Source organism: Nerophis ophidion, linkage group LG09 (assembly GCF_033978795.1).
Source record: "Nerophis ophidion isolate RoL-2023_Sa linkage group LG09, RoL_Noph_v1.0, whole genome shotgun sequence".
Lineage (NCBI taxonomy): Eukaryota > Metazoa > Chordata > Actinopteri > Syngnathiformes > Syngnathidae > Nerophis > Nerophis ophidion.
The window spans coordinates 52,536,373-52,559,872 of NC_084619.1; the positions used below are offsets into that span (position 1 = coordinate 52,536,373).

A 23,500-nucleotide genomic window follows, 5' to 3' on the forward strand; every position below is an offset into this window, starting at 1 on the left:
AGACATGGATGACAGAGTCTGGTGTGGATGGACTTGACTGGCCTGCACAGAGTCCTGACCTGAACCCGATAGAACACGTTTGGGACGAACTAAAAAGGCAGACTGAGAACCAGGCCTTTTCGACCAACATCAGTGTGTGACCTCACCAATGAGCTTTTGGAAGAATGGTGGAACATTTCTATAAACACACTGCGCAACCTTGTGGACAGCCGTCCCAGAAGAGTTGAAGCTGTAATAGCTACAAAAGGTGGACCGACATCATATTGAACCCTATGGGTTAGGAATGGGATGGCACTTCAAGTTCATATGTGAGTCAAGGCAGGTGGCCAAATACTTTTGGCAATGTAGTGTATGTTCCTCGTGCACTAATTGACTGAAAGAGCATTATCGATGGGAAAATGCATTTTTAGACAATATGATTTGCCTGAGTGGCGTGGAGACACCGAGAGCAACAAGCGGTAGACAATGGACTAGAAAGGACAGATTAAATAATAATAATTATAAAGAAATTGTATTTTCTTATTTTTTATTATTAATAATATTATTTTTTTAAAATGCGTTGTGGAGAGGCGGAGCCGACGGGCCGACGGCTGGGCAGGACACGCTTTGGCCCTGCTCAAGATGGCGGCCAGGAGGCGGAGAATGCAGCGGAACGAAGAGGCGGGGGCGTGCCGGTAGCGACGCTGAAGCAATCGAGATCAGGTGAGTGCCTCACACACCGGCTCACAATTAGCTTATCTTTTCGTTCCGCTGCATTCTCCGCCTCCTGGCCGCCATCTTGAGCAGGGCCAATGCGTGTCCTGCACCGCCGTCGGCCCGTCGGCTCCGCCTCTCCACATGCGTATTTATTTATTTATTTACAGAAAGACATAGCTTTGTATTTCATTATTTTTTTCTTTTGTTAATATCAGAGTCCGTTCTGCAAAAAGGACATCCCTAGAAGCACACAGCTTATGGACTGCTTTTTAAACTTGGGACTTTGGATTTGGACGCGGGTTGGGCCGTAGTTTGGGGAGCACTGATCTACATCAACAATATCATTTGTCTGAGTGGCTGCACAGGACAGAGTAAGACTCGATTAACCCTTGTGTGGTGTTCGGGTCTGTGGAACCGTTTTCATGTTTTTATTAAAAGAAAAATGATACAATTAATTAATTTTTCAAACTGAGACTCATTGACTTTGGCTCATTTTCTGTGAAGAACATATATCAGAATACATATTTAATGACCACACACCATAAAACCCCCCTACACATTTCTATTACACATAAGATGTCCGGGTCCACGGGACCTGGGGCTAAGAGAAGTGTGGAAATTGATGTTCTGTGTACCGCACACACACACACACACACACACACACACACACACACACACACACACACAGCCTAGACAGGAAGAGGACAGAGTGTAGGTACACAGAACAACAGAGGGTCAAATGTGCGAGAAAATGAGAGCAGACATTGTTGACAAACAATGTTGCGACCTTGTGTGGGAAACGCAGGTGCGGAAATACAAAAGAAGAATCCCTGTGGGATGCAGAAACTGGCAGATAAATTTTCCGTTTAAGGTTCATATTGTTGTTACTCAGCCAGCGTTTGTGGGTCTGATGGACTTTTGTTTTTGATGCCTCACAATCAAACACTTTTATGTTAAAATACTGAACAGATGTTTACCAATAAACAGTTGTTTATTGGGATAAGGTAAACATCTGTTCAGTATTTTAACATAAAAGTGTTTGATTGTGAGGCATCAAAAGCCATAAAATGCAACGGGTACATCAGACCCACAAACGCTGGCTGAGTAACAACAATACAAAACTTAAACGGAAAATTTCTCTGCCAGTTTCTGCATCCCACAGGGATTCTTCTTTTGTGTTTCTGCAACTGCAGTTCCCAAATTAACTTCGCAACATTGTTTGTCAACACCGTCTGCTCTCATTTTCTCGCACATTTGACCCTCTGATGTTCTGTGTACCTACACTAGGTCCTCCTCCTGTTTACCTTATCCCAATAAACATCTGTTCAGTATTTTAACATAAAAGTGTTTGATTGTGAGGCCTCAAAAGCCATAAAATGCAACGGGTCCGTCAGACCCACAAACGCTGGCTGAGTAACAACAATATGAACATTACACAAGGGTTAAGAATTGTTACAAGTAAGAATTTCAACTCATTCAAAGAATTTTTTTTTTACACTCCTAGTAATTAACACCATTTTCCTCTTTGCCACAAGGAGAGTCCTTGAATGGCGTCAACCTAATGATGTCCATCATTATCACAACTTGGCTTGGACATGGATTGTTTCCTCGATGCAGATGAGGATCAGCACGAGCGAGGCGTGGACGTGAGTACATGACATTTATTTAATAAACAAACAAACAACAAAAAGCGCTCACAGTGGAGGAAGAAACTTGGCTAAACAGTACAAACATGAAACAAAAACACCTGCTCGATGGCATGAAATGATGGACATAAACTAAAGGACTTTGCACAAAAAAACAATTGGCTATGAACTATAAACAAAGACTTACTTGGACAAAATGAACAGCGTAGCAAGGCATGAAGCAGATAAACGAGGGCGTGAAGGAGGTGCAGCATGGGTAGCGTGTGTGCGAGTGAGAAGATCCCAGGACGAAGACAAGAAAAAGAGTGACTTAAATAGCTATGATCATTAGTGAAAACAGGTGTGAGGCTGAGAACAGGGACGTGACATGTGAAAACTAATGAGTTGGCATGGAAACAAACAAAACCAGGAAGTACAAAACGTGACTGAATGTCCAAAATCAAAACATAACATGACAAAACAAAACATGATCCATAGGTGTGACATCGTACTATTGAGGGGAACAATTCCACAGGATAAATTCCCCGTATGTTGGAAAGAGGCCATGCTAACAGACACATGATGGCGGCACAATGTGTCTTTTATGTGCGGCAGTAGCAGCGAGAGGCTCAGTCGGGCTAATTGACGGCTCATTAATGTAGAATTTACACCTTTGGGTCAGGTCAAAGCTAATCATTGCTTAGTGTGCGCGCGTGGCCTCACAGCTGTTTCCTGCCTTTTTTCCCTCTGCACCTTTTCTTTGTTTCCAGCTGCCGCCATGGAAAGGCCTTTTTTGGGGGGGCTGGGAGGGTTAAGGGCCACAAAATGAAACGCTCGTAAATTTGGACGCGCGGCAGTAAAAATGTGGTAGCTGACCACTTGGGGACCAGATACAATTATTTACAGCTCAGCAGGAAGTTGCAGTCAAAAAAATATATATCTATATATAAAAAAACAGGTTCTTTTTAAAGTTTAGAGCGATTTATAACATTGGGATTTTTTTCCGCAAGTTACCTTGTGCTTTGGAAAGGAGTGTATGAGGGTGAGTCTCACACACACACGCACACACGCACACACACACACAAACACACACATTCTTGTATTTTGTACCTTCTTGAGACCTCAGAAAAATTCCTACCTCTTTAGGACCACTCTTTCTAGATATATAAATATTTGTATATCCAACATTAATTATATACATACATATTATGCCAATATATCAAAGCTTGTTGTGAAACATAAGTTGGAATTTCACAAGAAAAAACGTCACAATTTCACAATAAAAACTTTGAATTTTGGCAGTAATATAATAAAAGTCGGAATTTTACTCAAGGGAAGTCAAAAATTTTACAAGAAAAACTGAACATTTGCGCAATATTATGATAGAAGTTGGAATTTTACTCAGTAACAGTCACAATTTGACAAGAAAAGCTTAACATTTGGGCAATTTTTTGAAAAGAGTCCTAATTCTACTTGACAAAAGTCACAATTTATAAGAAAACTTTCAAATGTTGACAATATTATAATAATAATTAGAATTTTACCTGGCAAAACTATGACAAAAGTCATAATTCTGCGCAAAAAATTACACTATTTTAAAAAGAAAAAAAAAAGCTAATATAAGAAAACTTTAAAATGTTGACAATATTATAATAATCTGAATTTTACTTGGCAAAATTATGACAAAAGTCATAATTCTGCGCAAAAAATTTCGCTATTTTACAAAAAAAAAAATGGCGATATTAGGATAAAGGTCAGCATTTTATAACAAATGTCCCTATTTTGCAATAAAAAGTGATAATTTTACATAAAAATGTAATAATTTTACAAGAAAATATTGCCGTATTACAGAAATAGAAAGAATATGAGAAATTGTTCCCAATTCTATAAGAAAAAAATTGACACATTGTGAGAAAAAGACTGCTTTTAGTATTTTTTTTTGTATGTAATTTTCTTTAATCTTTATTATTTACTTTAAGTTATTATAGTATGTCTTTAAATACATATTTATTTATTTTTTCAAATTAATTTTGGCCGAAGGGGGCGCATTTCAATTTGTTAGACACACTTGTTATTTCATATGTTGACCAGAGGGGGAGCACTTTTAAAACCGACACATAGTCAATTTGAACAATCCCTCCTTTTTGGGACCACCCTAAATTTGATTGATTTCACCACCAGGGGTGCAAATGAGACATTCTCTATTAGATTCAATGGTTTTCCGTATTGGGACCAAGATTTTGGTCCTAATTTGTTCACCGGTCCTCATATGGAAGGTACTTTTCCTCGTTGACGTCTCTGGAAGGGTAGAAATACAAGAACACACATAGACTGGTGCACCAGGTTGAAGGAGGGGGCAGTCGGGTTGTTGCAGTAAGAGACATATTTACATCAGCCGGTGTAATATTATCAATAAAAGGACAGCAGTCTGCCATAACTCACGGCAGACAGCCGAGGGGGCAGCAGCTGTTCAAAGTTCATCTTCCTCTGACACGAGCCAAGTGGGGGCTGAAGGTGGGAACAGGGCAAGTGGAGAGAGAGAGTGAGAATATGCATCAAACAGAAAGCAGATTATAATGGTTAGCTTTCCTTCTTTTTCTGATCTGATTAGATTAGATCACAGGTGTCCAAACTACGGCCCTCTGACGTCTTCAAATTGGATTAATAAGGAATCTTACCAGCAGGGAGATTCCGTTCATTCTAAAAGTCTGACCACTTAGATACTAAGTTGCTATTTCCTGGACAACGTGACATTTTCAGGTCATTGACCTTTAAATATGTATTGAATAGAAATGTGTGCAGCATTCACTTATATGACCCAATGGAAACAACATCCCCTAGTCATGATGCAAAACAACCAAAAAATCCAACCAACATAAAATTTGACAGACATGATCAATGAAGTTTGTTGATATCATTAAAAAAAAATGTCCATTCACTCTCAAGAGTTTCAAAATTACAACCATTTAAATCCATTTGACGCATTTCAGCTGCTTGATATTTCCTACTGATTAAAAAATGTTAAGGAGGCCGTCACGGAAGTAAACAAAGTAGCAGTCGAACTTTCACATACTCTTAATATCCAATTCTATTAATTATGTCATGCATGTTCTCCCCGTGAATGCGTGGGTTCCCTCCGGGTACTCCGGCTTCCTCCCACCTCCAAAGACATGCACCTGGGGATAGGTTGATTGGCAACACTAAATTGGCCCTAGTGTTTGAATGTGAGTGTGAATGTTGTCTGTCTATCTGTGTTGGCCCTGCGATGAGGTGGCGACTTGTCCAGGGTGTACCCCGCCATCCGCCCGATTGTAGCTGAGATAGGCGCCAGCGCCCCCCGCGACACCAAAAGGGAATAAGCGGTATAAAATGGATGGATGGATATATATATATATATATATATATATGTATATATATATATATATATATATATATATAAATATACATATATATATATACATAAATATATATATACATACATACACATGCATATATACACAAACATATATATATATATATACATACACATACATATACATATATACATATACACATACATATATATACATATATATGTATGTAGGTACATACATATATCAGTGGCAGGCCGTGCGTTTCCCACCTAAGCTTTCAGTGATGTCTGACTTCAATGATTACCTCTCAAAATACGTCCCCCCATGACTATTGCTGGAGAAAAACTATACATAAACACATTCACACACTACTCTGTATTTAAACACCTCAACAGGATACAAAACGGGTTATTTTCTGCTGCAGTTAAAAATCAATAAACCCGCATCAGAAATTAAAACATATCTTATATGGTACTGTCAAAATTAAAATTGCAAAAAACATATTAAACAATTCGAGTGGAAGTGGCGGGCATTTCCCCATTTCAGTACCTGGAAGAGCTGAGCTAGTTTCCGTGGTTGGCGGACATTGTCTCACCAGATGTAGTTTCTATTTAAATATCCTTCTTGAAAATGGCCTTGCAATTATACAGTATATCTGGCACATAGTCAACCTTTTGTTCTCCTTCTTTGGCTAAGGTGCAACACTTCCTGCTAAATTGCAACTTGTGATAGGATATTCACATTGAAATCACAAGTGAGTATCCAATCACAGTCTCGTTAACTTCAGGCTACCTAGATAGGCTACTGTCAACAACTTGTGATCTCTTTGGCTATCCGCAACTGTCTATCAACTGTAAGTGTCCCGGGTGTGGCTCTGCTGATCTGCACAGTTCAACGTGAGGCGAGCTAAAAGGCCTTATTGACAACAACTTGTGCTCTGATGGCTATCGCAATAATCTATCATCTGTATGTGCCCGTCCACTTACAATACACAGACGCCCACATTGTCGATTCTGAAGGCTCTGGGCAGATTTGGTACAGCGTGGCAACATAAATTAGCTGAATTCTGATTGGATAAACACTATAACCTAAAAACAACAGTACTGGAAAGAGTATATTATGACATGAAGAGAATATAAATACTTTTAGATATTTAGGGAAAGTAAATACATACATACTTACATACATACAAACACACACACACACACATATATATATATACATATATATATACATACATACATACATACATATATATATATATATATATATATATATATATATATATATATATATATATATATATATATATATATATATATATATTCTTACCTGCTAGCTGCTTCCTGTCGTCCTTTGCGTCCTGAGAGACGCAACCTTCACAGATGGTAATACTTACATAGTTAATCTTTATGAAAGTCTCTAAAAGAAGGAATAAAAAAATATATATCGATATATCAATTCTGTGACGTGGGGGCACAATCCACCAAGCAGGTTTAGGCAGCCGAGCTACAGCTCATAACTTTCCCGATAAAGAAGGGTACAAAAAGAAGGGTTTCTATAAAACGTGATCTCGGGAATAACGCGATCGGTAATTTATGGACCTTAACGACTGTGATATATCAAACTGAGTGTATTTCATTAAATAGCGTACCTTTGGTCAAGAGCAGGGATGCCCAAAGTTGGGCCCGTGGGCGTAATTTGGCCCGTCGTTTCATACAGTTTGGCCCACCAAAAGGAGGTTACCGAATGTAACTCATAATAATTGTCAAGACGGGAGCGTCGCAACTTGCTGCGGTGTCGTTCTACCAGGAAAGCAGACGGACTACTCGGGACATGGCGTGCAGGTATAAACATGATTTAATCTTGACTTAAAAAAGGTACAAACAAAAAGCACACACGAGGCGGGGGTAAAAACAACTTAGGACATGAAACACGAACTAAACAACGCAATAAACTGGGCTTGAATAACAAAGAAAACTTACGTGGCAAGACAAGAGCAGCAAGAAATCAAGAATGAACAAAGTGTGAAAAGAACAATGATGCCAGGGCGACTGACTGGCAAAGACAAGCTTAAATACTGCCTTTGATTAGTGCTCGGGAAGCAGGTGAGCGGGCAAGTACTAATCAGAGACAGGTGAACACAATGAGTAACCAAGGTGACAAAAACAAGGAAGGGCAAACAGGAACTAATTGAGTCGTCATGGAAACTAAAACAAACAGAAAATACAAAAACATGATCCAGACTACGGATCATGACAATAATATTAACCTCTTTCCAGCTGCACAATCATTGGCGGGCCGTGCATTTCCTACCTCGGCCTTCAGTGATATCTTACTTAGTCCCACTTCAATATATACCTCTCAAAATACAAACATTTATGTCGCCAAATGACCACAGCTTGAAAAATACCATACAGAAACACACCTGCGCAGTGATGGGCATTGAATCACTTCAATTTGTCACTAGTATACCAAGGGGCTATTTTTGGCGCATTTAAAAAACAAAAAACCGCATCAGATGTGGTAGTGTCAAAACAAAAATGTTTGTAAAAAACATATTGAATGTGAAAAAAATATATTTGAACTAACAATTTGTAAAGCCATTGGTACTGTTCATAGTCGAGATGAAGTGAAAGCTAGACCATTACACCTACAGAACAACTTAATTAGTTTCTGCGGTCGGCCGACCACGTCTCTCAATATCTAGTTTCTCTTTAAAGGGGAACATTATCACCAAACCTATGCAAGCGTCAATATATACCTTGATGTTGCAGAAAAAAGACCATGTATTTTTTTAACCGATTCCCGAACTCTAAATGGGTGAATTTTGGCAAATTGAACGCCTTTCTGTTTATCGGTCTTTTAGCGATGACGTCAGAACGTGACGTCACCGAGGTAACACACCCGCCATTTTCATTTTCACATTACAAACACCGGGTCTCAGCTCTGTTATTTTCCGTTTTTTCGACTATTTTTTGGAACCTTGGAGACATCATGCCTCGTCGGTGTGTTGTGGGAGGGTGTAACAACATTAACAGGGAGGGATTCAAGTTGCACCGCTGGCAAGAAATCTGCCGCCAGACCCCCATTGAATGTACCAAAGTGTCTTCACATTTGACCGGCGATGCTAAGACAGACATGGCACAGAGATGTATGGAAAACCTGCAGATGCATTTGCAACGATTAAGTCAACGAAATCACAAAGGTCAGTTTTGTTGATGTTGTTGACTTATGTGCTAATCAGACATATTTGGTCACGGCATGACTGCCAGCTAATCGATGCTAACATACTATGCTAACATGCTATTTACACTAGCTGTATGTACATTTGAAACTAGATACCCACATTTAATGCGAAACAAACACTCACTAATCGATGGATTTAAGTTGCTCCAGTGTCACAAGATGCGAAAGTCCTGATCGTTTGGTCCACACATTTTACCGGCGATGCTAATAAGGCAGCCATGCTATGGGCCACTTCATTAGGTACACCCACGCTATGGCCGAATAGCATCAGTAGCTATTCGCTCAATAGCTTCAATTTCTTCTTCAATTTCGTTTTCGCTATCTGCCTCCATACTCCGACCATCTGTTTCAATACATGCGTAATCTGTTGAATCGCTTAAGCCGCTGAAATCCGAGTCTGAATCCGAGCTAATGTCGCTATATCTTGCTGTGGTAACCGCCATGTTGTTTGTATTGGCAGCCCTGTATGACGTCACAGGGAAATTGATAGTGGTTTCGAAGATAGCGAAAATAAGGCACTTTAAAGCTTTATTTAGGGATATTCCGGTAAAATTGTGAAAAAAAGTTCAAAAAATACAACAAGCCACTGGAAACTGATTTTTATTGTTTTTAACCCTTTTGAAATTGTGATAATGTTCCCCTTTAAATATCCTTCTTGAAAATGGCCTTGCAAATATATATCTGCCACTTAATCAACATTTTGCTTTGCTTTGTCGGTTAAAAAAGTGAGTACCACTGATTTCTCCACTGGCCGTGGATGGGTCCGGTGTTACTTTCTGCTTTCGTAAATCAAAACTTGCGATTGGATACTTGGGAGTGACAAGTGAGTATCCAATTCCAGTCACGTTCAAGCCACCTAGATGGGTTACTGTCAACAACCCGTGATCTGATCGGCTATCAAAACCCTCTGTTAACTGAATGTCCTCCGTTCGTTTACACAACTGCCGCTAATGATGATTCAGAAGGCCTCCGGCAGAATTCAGAAGGCCTCTGGCAGAATTCATACAGCACTGGCAACAAGCTAGCTGATTGGATCAAAGCCCTAACCCAGCGGTTTTCAACCTTGTTGGAGGTACCGAACCCCGCCAGTTTCACATGCGCATTCACCGAACTCTTCTTTAGTGAAAAATAAAATGTTTTTTCTTCATTTAATGATGTTACTATATTAAAGAAATACTAATACAGGTATATTTTACAAACAGAAAGTTACAGGAATGTACACATGATCCCATGTTTACATCTCATTGTGCAAAATGTGAATGTTTTAGTAGGACTTAAATGTAAAATGAAGAGAATGTGTTGAATACGTTTATATATTTATGAAAAGTAAATAAAAATAAAATGAACTTTTACTCATGTATGATCATGATTTATGGTAGGCCGGCAGAGAAGGCCTTGCTGGCCCTGACGGCACACCACTGATTGATGGCATGTCTGCAAGTCAAAAAAGGTTAGTAGGCTTTATTTTAAAATCATGTAATTTTCATATTAAAATCGTCAGTGGTACCATTTTTCCATTAACAGCAATGCACTGTGCTAAAAAAAACCCTGGTAGCTCAGCCACCAAAATTTTACATGTAAAGAATGGTGGTAAACTTTTCAATTTACAGTAATTTGGTGTAAAAAAAAACACACCATAAACTTTATGGTAAAATTCTGGTGACTGAGTTGACATTTTTATTTACTGTAAAATCTATATTTTGAACATGCTATGAAGAAGGATAAATGTCACGGTTTGGGTCGCAGCTTACTGCGGGGTTGTTCTCCCGGGATGCAGAGGGACAACTCCGGACGACAACGGATGGTAGGAACATGGTTTAATTATTAACTCTCAAAGAGGTACAAACAAAAAGGAACTCAAGGCTAAGAAACTACGCGCTGATCGCACTTGGAGCTAGAGCTAACTCTTAGCCTGGACTAGGGACAAGCAATACTCAGGGAACTGTGGCATGAAACACGACTTATGTGGCAAGGCATGAAGCAAACAATGGCGCCAGACCCATTGTGGCGAGCAACGTAAATAAATAGCTCTCTGATTAGTGCTCGGCAGCAGGTGAACGTGCCGAACACTAATCAGAGGCAGGTGGAAATATTAAATAGCCATGGTAACTAACAAGGGTGCACAAAAACAGGAACTAAGGGAGTCCATAATTAGCAGAACATAACAAAAACATGATCCGGACCACGGATCATGACAATAGGGTTGCCATTCTTCACCCACGTGTGATAATGAAAACCTAACCGGTTCGATATTTAACACACTCTATATGTCTAATCCAGGGCTGTTCAAACTTTTCCCAGCGTGGGCCTCATAAATACAACTTTTATTGAATTTTTGATACATTTTGTACATTAAAGATACCAAACTGAGACGGAACAGGTAAATCAATATATGCTAAACTATCTGAACGCCACATCCAAATCTTAGCTTCGTGTTATCAAAACATATTGCACATGTTTTCTAGCATAAACATGGTTAAATGAACCAAAAATACCGAATACTACTAATCGTATCGGCCAATAGACATGACCATAACAATCAGCCTATGCTGTTCACTATCGTGGCCACTGATTGGTTAACATGCTAACTTTTTTGGCCAATTTAGTCTCAGACTCATATAACTTGGTATTTTACACATGCTAATGTTAGCATTTTAGCTTTTTTTTTCCAATCGATTTTACAGTCAAACACCTCAGAGTAGTGTTCTCCCGAAAACAATATTTTAGTAACTGTACCGATACCAAAGTTGTTTTTCGATATTTTTCAATACTTTTTGGTCCTTTTCTAAATAAGTGGGACCACAAAAATTGGCTTTATTTTAACAAAAAAAACTTATGGAACATTAAACATAAGTTTCTCATTGCAATCGAAGAAAAATTTTGTCTTCAAATAAAATAGTGAACATACTAGACAACTTGTCTTTTAATAGTAAGTAAACAAACAAAGGCTTTTCAAACATCGTATAGTACCGTTTTTGATTCATTAGTACCGGGATACTATACCAGTACCGGTATACCATACTACTCTATTCCAGAGTCACGTAACTTGGTACTTGACATGTACTGTTATAATGCTGACGTTAGCATTGATTGATTAATTGAAAGTTTTATTAGTAGACTGCACAGTACAGTACATATTTCGTACAATTGACCAATAAATGGTAACACCCGAAAAAGTTTTTCTACTTGTTTAAGTCGGGGTCCACGTAAATTAATTCATGGTAGAATTCCAGCCTACTAACTTTAGCATGCTCACCTTCTTAACCATCTATGCAGTTGAACATTTCAGAGTCATATAACTTGGTACTTGATACATGCTAACTGTTATAATGCTAACAGTGGCATACTATCGTAAGTATGCTAACTTTTTTAGCCAACTATGCTGCTGAACAACTCAAAGTCATATAACTTGGTACTTGATACATACCAACGGTTTTAAGACAATTTTACATCCGTTCACGTTATAATACTGAATTTGTACTTGATAAATTCTAACTGTTAGCATGCTAACGCCAGCATTTTAGCATTCAAACCAAATTTCTCTGTTAGAATAATTATATGTATATATTTTCACACTAACTTTAGTATGCTTATAGTCCGTTGCTTTAGTTATTAGCTATTGTGCTCAAATTAGACGTTTTCTAATCTATGCAAGGACAAAACTTCTTGTCTGAGGGGTGGCCTCAGCCAAGGACTTCAAGGACCTCAACGAAGATAAGATGACAACACGCAGACGAAGCGGAGACAAGGCAAAATAACAAGGCCCCCTACCCATTCCATCACGTACTGTGCGTCCTGGACCTGCGTTGCACAATATATGTGACCACTCCTTTTAGAGGCGGCCTCAGTGATGTTGACTATCAAACTCTGAATAAAAAGAGGGACGCGGGAGCTGAACCTTAGAGCGTAGGGCGAGACTGTGACTAAGTGTTCAGCGCCATGCTTTCTCCTCATGAGTTATACCTAACTCTGTCTCTGCTTGGTTCCTTTCTTCTTGTCTGATTAAAAGATGTCATCAGTGTTTGAACCTGACATTCTCCCCCCCAATTTTTGAGTGTGTATGTGTGTGTGTGTGTGCATTATATTCGAATTCCGTCTGCAAGTCAACTAGCATACAATATAGTATTTACATGTTACCTTTTGGTCATAAATGTACCACCGTCTGTTTGAGTATTTAGTTTTTTGGGCCGGACCACGAGTGTGAACCTGCCCTAAAAGTTTGTCTTGCAAGGCGTACGCTGATGAGTCAGTCAAAAAGTTGTTGTTTTTTTGCCGGGCAATCATGTTTGTTCTTTTGGCCAAACGAGGCGTCACGTTTCATTTCGGGATCACGCTCGTCAAAGGATTCATCAGCGGACCCCTCGACTCCCTCTTGACCTCATCCAGTGACCTCAGCGGGCGATCAAAGTGACCGATCGTCTTCATCAGAGGACCGCCGTGAGGAGCCAATCAGCTCGCATCTTGTTTGAGTAAAAGGAACAAGGCTTTTTGTCCCCCCCCACCCCCCCCCCCCCCCCGCCCCTTCCGTGCATATCAGTGAGAGTGTTTGCATGAAAATTGTTTTTTTTTATTTTTTATACTAAATAAGGTTCTTCAATTAAATGACTGTTTTTTAAACTACATAAAAGCCCTTTAGAGGTTATTTAACGTCAATTGTGTGCATGTGTGCACTCGTGTGTGCAAAGCTCAGACTGAAGAGCTCGTATCAATTGCTCAAATAGAGGAAGTGATATCAGATACTTCAAGCCAAAATTGACTTGAACACTCACACACACACACACACACACACACACAAATACACACTCACACACACACACGCGCACACACACACACAAGCTCTAAAGTTCTCTAATGGCCAATAAAGTCAGAATGTTCGTTCCACCGCCCATGCTCGCAAAAAGCGAAAATTGCAGCAAGTAAACGAACTCGACTTAAGAACTAACACACACACACACACACACACACACACACACACACACACACACACACACACACACACACACACACACACACACACACACACACACACACACACACTAATAAAAAGCACAAATAGGGACCACATATTAACCCCAAATTTGCTGGTATAACAATACCAAACATTCTGGAACAGGATGCTTAAAAAAGGTTTGCATCCAAAACAATATTCAAAAATATACCAAAAGTTAAGAAAAAACTATCCTAATATTAGAAAGAGGAGCCAAAATAAAAAAAAAGATTACACATTTGTCATTTTCCTATAAGAACAAATGGTGTTTGAATTGGTTTTTGATAATAATCCATTCCAAAAGGTCCGATCAATACTCAATAGTACAAAAAACTAAGCAATTTTACCCCATTAAAAATTGAATGGCATTGTTAGTAATGTGTGGGTCGATACTGAAATATCGGTACCCGCCGATACCAGATTTTTATGCACTAATATCAATTCTCAAATCAAAATATTGACACTTGTGATACTTTAGTCCAGTGGTCCCCAACCACTGGGCCGTGGCCCGATTGGTACCGGGCCGCAGAAGAATTTTTTATAAAAAATAAAAATATATATATATATATTTTTTTGTATTAAATCAACATAAAAAACACAATATACACTTACAAATAGTGCACCAACCACAAAAACTCCCTTTTTCATGACTTTTTCATGACAAAGAAGGAAAGAAAAAAAAGAAAAAAAAGGACACCCCCCCAGGCCGCGAAACAAATTATTAAGCGTTGACCGGTCCGCGGATACAAAAAGGTTGGGGACCACTGCTTTAGTCCATGGGTGTCCAAACTTTTTTTCCACCAAGAGCCACATACTGAAAAGTCAAAGTATCCATCCATCCATCCATTTCCTACCGCGTATTCCCTTTGGGGTCACGGTCAAAGTATGCGGGTCATAATTATATATTTTTTAAGTTAAAAAAATTGTGTATTTGCATGACCCAGTGTAAAAATATTATTGTTCAGTTAATAGTGGTGTTTAAAAAGTTGTCCCATTGAGCGTCTTTTTATGTCTTTTTCACCATTTCAGGGGTTGTGAGAGATGCATGAATTATAATCTAGAATGTACTTTTAGAATGTTTGAGACGAAGCAGAAGCAGCCATCGGCTCAATGTGTCAGAAAATAGCAGCGGAGGTTAGCATTAGCTCACTGGTATCGATGCGCCACTAAAATAATCCATATGCGTTAGCGCTTGTAATAACAATAATTCATATTTGGTTGATTTTCAGGGCACGACATGAAGATGGAATACTGTTAGCAGTTTCTGGATGTTTTTAGAGGGTTTTATGGGCACAATAGAGGACCTTTGAACTGATGAATAAATCTATTTACGATTTCAAATTCATAAAAAAAGCCAAGAATATGGGTTCTTGCCTTACATAAGGATTGTGAACGATTAACAGCACACCTCTTTCCAATTTCTGCGTATTTCCAGTGTGACTGATCTAATAATATGGTCAAAGTGCAGAAGCGTCACTACCGTGAAGTAGAGTCTACGGAAATAGGCGTATATATTTTGAAGGAGAATATTCAAAATGGCCGACTGAATTTGTGGAATTTTGTGATGTTTAAACGGTATTTGTACATATTTTGTGGATTGGAAATACAAACCCCGTTTCCATATGAGTTAGGAAATTGTGTTAGATGCAAATATAAACGAAATACAATGACTTTCAAATCATTTTCAACCCATATTCAGTTGAATATGCTACAAAGACAAAATATTTGATGTTCGAACTCATAAACTTTTTTTTTTTTGCAAATAATAATTAACTTAGAATTTCATGGCTGCAACACGTGCCAAAGTAGTTGGGAAACGGCATGTTCACCACTGTGTTACATCACCTTTTCTTTTAACAACACTCAATAAATGTTTGGGAACTGAGGAAACTCATTTTTGAAGCTTTGAACGTGGAATTCTTTCCCATTCTTGTTTTATGTAGAGCTTCAGTCGTTCAACAGTCCGGGGTCTCCGCTGTCGTATTTTACGCTTCATTATGCGCCACACATTTTTGATGGGAGACAGGTCTGGACTGCAGGCGGGCAAGGAAAGTACTCGCACTCTTTTTTTACGAAGCCACGCTGTTGTAACACGTGCTGAATGTGGCTTGGCATTGTCTTTATGAAATAAGCAAGGGTGTCTGTGAAAAAGACAGCGCTTAGATGGCAGCATATGTTGTTCCAAAACCTGTATGTACCTTTCGGCATTAATGGTGCCTTCACAGATGTGTAAGTTACCCATGCCTTGGGCACTAATGCACACCCATACCATCACAGATGCTGGCTTTTGAACTTTGCATCGCTAACAGTCTGGATGGTTCGCTTCCCCTTTGGTCCGGAAGACACGATGAACTTTTCCACTTTGCATCAGTCCATCTTAGATGATCTCAGCCAAGAGAAGCCGGCGGCGTTTCTGGATGTTGTTGATAAATGGCTTTCGCTTTGCATAGTAGAGCTTTAATTTGCCCTTACAGATGTAGCGACAAACTTTAATTAGTGACAGTGGTTTTCTGAAGTGTTCCTGAGCACATGTGGTGATATCCTTTGGAGATTGAAGCCGGTTTTTGATACAGTGCCGTCCGAGGAGTCGAAGGTTACAGTCAATCAATGTTGGTTTCCGGCCATGCCGCTTACGTGGAGTGTTTTCTCCGGATTCTCTGAACCTTTTGAGGATATTATGGACCGTAGGTTCTGAAATCCCTAAATTTCTTGCAACTGCGTTTTGAGAAATGTTGTTCTTAAACTGTTTGTCTATTTGCTCACGTGAAAGTATGATAATTTTTTGGGAAGCTGTTTTTATACCCAATCATGGCACCCACCTGTTCCCAATTAGCCTGCACACCTGTGGGATGTTCCAAATAAGTGTTTGATGAGCATTCCTCAACTTTATCAGTATTTATTTTTCCACCTTTTACAACTTCTTTGTCACGTGTTTCTGGCATCAAATTCTAAAGTTAATGATTATTTGCAAAATATATATATATATATATATATATATATATACACATACACACACATACATGCACATGTATATTTGAGCACTATTGGCCAGCGATGCACCGAAAAAAGACTTTGATAACCAGAACAGCGCTGCTGAAACCGGATGTTGTGATGACATAAGAAATACACATAGGACGTAGTTTTTCTAATATCCGAGATATACCCGCGGACAGCTATCTACATAATGTGCAAATATTAAAAGGATGGTGGCGCTCTTTTAAGGAGACAAGGTTTGCTGCAGTGAGTGAGACTGTGGGATGTTCCAAATAAGTGTTTGGTGAGCATTCTTCAACTTCATCAGTATTTATTGCCACCTTTCCCAACTTCTTTGTCACGTATTGCTGGCATCAAATTCTAAAGTTAATGATTATTTGCAAAAACATTTTTTTTAGCAGTTTGAACATCAAATATGTTGTCTTTGTAGCATATTTAACTGAATATGGGTTGAAAAGGATTTGCAAAACAGCCTTTTCCGTTTATATTTACATCTAACACAATTTCCCAATTTATGGAAACAGGGCTTGTGTGTATATATATATATTTAAAAAAAATTATATATATATATATATATATATATATATATATATTTCTAAATTTATGAATTATATAAATTATATTAAATTTTTTTTCTAACCCAATGAGACCCTTGAGTCAAAAAGTTTGGGGACCCCTGGTTAATTGGATACAATGCAGTAAACTAGTTTTTCCACTCTACTGGTACTGTAAGTGGAGGTACGGCTGTAAGAACTAATTCATTTTTAAGGTTTCCACAGCATTGTGTATGTAACTCAATCCTCACTTGAATGCAAGACAAAAGAGCAAAGACGCGTGCAAAGTGCATCATTTTCCTGTTCATCAAAGACTCCAAAGGCTGTTGGGCAGCTTTTCGAGGAGTCAGCAGAAAATAAAAAGCGTCTCCGAGGCACTTTTGACCTTTTTAAAAAGACTTTTGGCAAATTCGGCGGACGGCCCTGAAAGCTTATCCTGTGCACCTCAGCAGAAAGTAAAGACGCTTTTTGTCTTCTCTGATCATTTCCAGGTAATTGAAGCAATTCCCCGAGCAAGAAGGCAAGACTTTGGTCAGAGGGGAGCTTTGTCGATGCTAATGTAATCATCGCTTGCATTTACCTGCCTCTCACCTTTCCTGTCGCTGCAATCGAAACGCTGCTTATTTGTGCTCGCAAACTGTTATGGTTTATTTCCTTCCAAAATGAAATATCTGCCCTTGCACTGAGGGCGTGTGTGTGTGTGTGTGTATGTGTGTGTGTGTGTGTGTGTGTGTGTGTGTGTGTGTGTGTGTGTGTGTGTGTGTGTGTAGGTGGCCATGCCAGAACTAGCACTTCAACCTGGAAAAACAGGGGTTGGAGTTTTTCGTCAGACGTGCGGCGCAGACAGAGTAAAGCAAAAGCTTTTTTTTTTTTTTTTTTTTTTTTTTTGCTTTTTTTTTTTTTAAAGCGGTGTCCAACAGCAACAGAAAACTCTCCACAATGTGGTCAAGAAAAAAAAGGGTGTAGAGTGAGAGGCGGCTGCTGGCGCCGGGCCCGGTGAGAAGGCGGGTTGGCGGGGCGGCAAACATACCTGCCCTACCGACGCGCGCCCACAACGCTTCGGAAGCAGCCAGAAGGAAAAAAGTCGTCCGGGAAAGAGGGAGTGACGCTTTGAAGATGGCTGAGGAGCATCGGGGACGGTAGAGGTCAGCTGGGGAGGAAACGACACGGGACACGTACTCTACGATGCCGCTGAGCTGCACAAAAGTCGACATCGGACAAGTCCTGCATTACCTGTTCAGCAAGGACCTAGTTCAGTAAAACCAACGCTGTAATGTGCATTCCAGACTATTAGTTGACGACGTTTAGGCAAAGAAACACTTTGCATGCATGTGCAACGGGTTGTATTTAAACATGTGAGGTGGTGGGCCACCAAACCGACATGGCTACTGTCTGAGTACGCAAGGGGCCTGGATCTTACCAATAAATTGGGTTACAAGCAAAAAAGTCAAACAAGGCAACGGAATATGTTAAAAAAAGATTTGTCGAATGATCCATCCATCCATATTTTTACCGCATTTCGCGTTAGGGGTCACGGGGGTGCTGGAGCCTATCTCAGCTGCATATCAAGGATAATCAGTCGTTGGGACCCTTTAGGGACGACAGTCCCCAAACTACGGCCCGCTGGCCGCATCCGGCCCACCAGCGTCCAAAATCACGCCCGTGGGGAGTCCCAAGTTTAAAAAGATATTAAAAATAATTTTTAATTATTTTTAAAAATCTGTCCTTTCTAATTTATTTTCTATTGCTTGTTACTCTGTGTCTCCTAGCCATTCCTGCAAATTATATTGTCTAAAAATGCATTTTTCCATGAATGAAGTGCGCACGTTATGTCATGATTTTAGTCAATTAGTGCGTGAGGAATATATATGTATGTGTGCATATATATATGTATGTATGTATGTGTGTATATATATATATATATATATTAGGGGTGGGCAAATTAATGCGTTAATTACGAGTTAACTCATCAATCTATTAACGCCGACAATTATTTTATCGCACATTTGTGTATGTTGTTTACATGCTTTTATTTTGTTAACGCCTTTTCTTAACAAGATGGCGTCGCCCGAATGGGCTTCGGCGTCAAGGGGCTCTTGGTAAAGATGGAACATTTGGCAAAAATACCGGACAATTCTGCAAATTTCATGGCTGGCTTACAGCGTGGTCACTCCGGGATCACTTACGACCGCCAGACAATTCTGAATGTGGATAGATCGTTTTGGACTGAATGACGCGTGCTTGCTAGACCGGCTAGCTAGCATGGGAATACTTTGCCGGCTACATCCAGCGGCCTGTGAAGCAGCGGAGTATATGTGTTGTCTGTCTATTTATGAATAATGCAGACGAGGACTGTTGGCTGAGTTCTTAACGTTTGCTTTCAGAGCGTGCATATCACAACATACAAGATGCCGTCATGGCGACACAACCTATACCGGGTTACCGCGCATGCCCGTCACTCCTGTTGCATGTTAGGTAGGGTAGTTTTTTTTTCCCTGGCTCATAACATCACAGTATAGTACCATGTATATGCGTTCAGTTTATCAAAGCACCAAGCAAACAATCGGAAAATTCCCATCATATCAATTCCTAGATATGGTCATAATTATTTTAAGTGCACTACGCAGAATAAACACAACATTATTAATATTGCTACTACGGATAATTTGATCAAAAATTCCCTAAAACTACCACTACCTATAATATAGTTTTTTTAAACATAAGATCCCTGATAAAAAAAAAAATGTTTCTGCTGTTACCTCAGAAATTGCCTGTTCAGATGTTATGATTTTGGCTCAGAGATTTGTATGTAGATTATATTTATTTTCCATAACAAACAGGATAACTTAAATACCCTGGTAGTGGCAATAAGCTTAAATGTTTGTATTTACATTTTTTGAGTTGATTTTCATAAAATATGCTATTTAACTGCTACTGTTTAACAAGGACTAATTTAAATTGTGTTTGAACAACAAATGTTTTGGCGCTTTTGTTCATGTGGGAGAATATTCCAATAAAGGTGCACTACACACAACTTTTGAATCCATTATTGGGCTTTGCGTATACAATGCAGTTAATCGCGATTAATCGGAGAAATAGTGCGATTAACTTCGATTAAAATGTTTAATCGTTGTCCCACCCTAATATATATGTATATATATATATATATATATATATATATATATATATATATATATATATATATATATAAATATATTTCAGAATCTGTGTATATATGTATGTATATATATATAAGAATCTGTGTATATATGTATGTATGTATGTGTATATATATATGTGTGTGTGTGTATATACAAGGTTATGTATATGTGTATATATATATATATATGTGTATATATATATATATATATATATATATATATATATATATATATATATATATATATATATATATATATATATATATATATATATATATAGCCCGACCGCCGGCCAAAAATATTTTAACCCAATGTGGCCCCGAGTCAATAAGTTTGGGGACCACTGCTTTAGGTCAGTGTTTTTCAACTATTTTTGAGCCGAGGCACATTTTTTCATTGAAAATATCCGAAGGCACACCACCAGCGGAAATGATTAAAAAAATTAACTCAGTTGAAAGTAAAAAATTGTTGTCGCAATCGTTGGATATGAATGAATTCAAACCATAACCAAGCATTCATGACTATAGCTTTTGTCTCAACATCACACCCTGACTTATTTAGATTTTTTTGGTGTTTTCCTTTTTGTAGTGTTTTAGTTCTTGTCCTGCACTCCTATTTTGGTGGCTTTTCCTCTTTTGTTGGTGTTTTCCTGTAGCAGTTTCATGTCTTCCTTTCTGCTTTGTTTTAGCAATCAACACTATTTCAGTTGTTTTTATCCTTCTTTGTGGGGACATTGTTGATTGTCATCTCATGTTCGGATGTACATTGTGGACGCCGTCTTTGCTCCACAGTAAGTCTTTGCTGTCGTCCAGCATTCTGTATTTGTCTACATTGTAGCGAGTTAGGTTTTAGTTTTGTTCTGCAAGGCCTTCCTTAAGCTTCAATGCCTTTTCTTAGGGGCACTCACCTTTTGTTTATTTTTGGTTTAAGCATTAGATACGACGGCATACCCTCATCATCTCACACGTCTTCCTGACATCTACAAAGCAATTAGCTACCTGGTATGGAATATCAGGTATACATAGTTACCTAGACAGCCCCGACACTCAACAACGACACATTATTTGCAGACTCTAATTATTTGTTTGCAAAAATATTTTACCCCAAAAAGGTGAAATCACATAATCTCCCACGGCACACCAGACTGTATTTCACGGCACAGTGGTTGAAAAACACTGCTCTAGGGGACTGTGTGACAAGAGGTGGCACTTTCGTGACATCTGCAGTGCTTTTTGTGAACATTGGATTGCCTTCCAGGAGGCTTTTGGCCATGAAGACCAGCTGCTGGGTCTCTGCCACACCAGAGTATGTTTGGAGAGACTGGAGGAGATGCGGATAAAGAAACAGGGCTGCGGAGCTGGAATTGAGCGACTGGACACCGGCCGAGAGTTGGTGGGAGGCCGAGGTTGGAGTCGGCTCTCTTGGTTGCTTTGCTGGGTCTGCTCCTGTCTCTGGCCGTGCACCCCCTATCCCAGCAGATGATGACGTGTAACACCGCAGAGTCCACCACGGTGTATATGTTGTTTTATTCCCATTTTTTACTTTTGTGTCTGTGTGTAGAAGTGGCTGGTTGCATCAGCTCTGCTATTTTAAAGGCTGACTGAAACCCACTACTACCAACCACGCAGTCTCATAGTTTATATATCAATGATGAAATATTAACATTGAAACACATGCCAATACGGCCGGTTTAGTTTACTAAATTACAATTTGAAATTTCCTTGTTGAAAACGTCGCGGAATGATGACACGTGCGCGTGACGTCTCGGGTTGGAGGGGACATATTAGCGCTGCACCACTTGCGGCTAAAAGTGGTCTCTTTTCATTGCGCAATTACACAGTATTCTGGACATCTGTGTTGCCGAATCTTTTGCAATTTGTTCAATTAATAATGGAGAAGACAAACTAGAAAGATGGAGGTGGGAAGCTTTAGCCTTTAGCCACACAAACACACAGTGATTCCTTGTTTAAAATTCCCGGAGGTGAAGCTTTACTATGGATTAGAGAGATCAAGCGAACATGGATCCCGACCACTTGTCAACCGGCAGGTTTCGGTGAGAAAATTGTGGTAAAAAAATCGCCTTTTACCGGAGATCTGCGGAGCTTGCGCCGTCCATGCAGCTGCTGTGACTTCCCTCAGACACTAGCGTCAACACACCCGTGGACACACCCCTCCGACTTTCAGGTACTACTTAATCTCACTATAACACTAGCAACACAATAGAAAGATAAGGGATTTCCCAGAATTATCCTAGTAAATGTGTCTAAAATCATCTGAATCGCTCCCAATGCAATCGCCTTTTTTCTTTTTTTTTTTTTTTTCTAGTCCTGCGCTAGCAATATCCTCAGCCACAAATCTTTCATCCTCGCTCAAATTAATGGGGAAATTGTCGTTTTTTGGGTCCGAATAGCTCTTGCTGCTGGAGGCTAACATTATAAACAATGTGAGGATGTGAGGAACCTCACACGGGTGACGTCATTGTCTGCGACTTACGGTAATGGCAAGGCTTTTTTATTAGCGACCAGAAGTTGTGAACTTTATCGTGGATGTTCTCTACTAAATCCTTTCAGCAAAAATATAGCAATATCGCGAAATGATCAAGTATGACACATAGAATGGACCTGCTATCGTGATTACCAGCGGAATTATTCATTACTTATCGTGTTAACCAATGTCAGCTAAAATCTATCTGAGAGCCAGATGCAGTCATCAAAAGAGCCACATCTGGCTCTAAAACCACAGGTTCCCTACCCCTGCCTTAGATGGGGAAATCCCTAAATCCCTTACAATAGCTCGTTGAGAAATGCTGTTCTTAAACTGTTGGACAATTTGCTCACGCATTTGTTCACAAAGTGGTGACCCTCGCCCCATCCTTGTTTGT

At 39.3% G+C, this 23,500-nt stretch overlaps 1 long non-coding RNA gene across 1 annotated transcript in view; it reads left to right on the forward strand.

Annotated features, from left to right (window-relative positions):
- LOC133559449 (uncharacterized) overlaps positions 1-12,869 on the forward strand; it is a 46,845-nt gene extending 33,976 nt beyond the window's left edge. The window contains exons 2-4 of the long non-coding RNA XR_009808176.1: positions 2,232-2,342; positions 10,303-10,373; positions 12,579-12,869. This is a non-coding gene — a long non-coding RNA (uncharacterized LOC133559449). The remainder of the gene's footprint in view (positions 1-2,231; positions 2,343-10,302; positions 10,374-12,578) is intronic.
- The last annotated feature ends 10,631 nt before the right edge of the window (positions 12,870-23,500 follow it).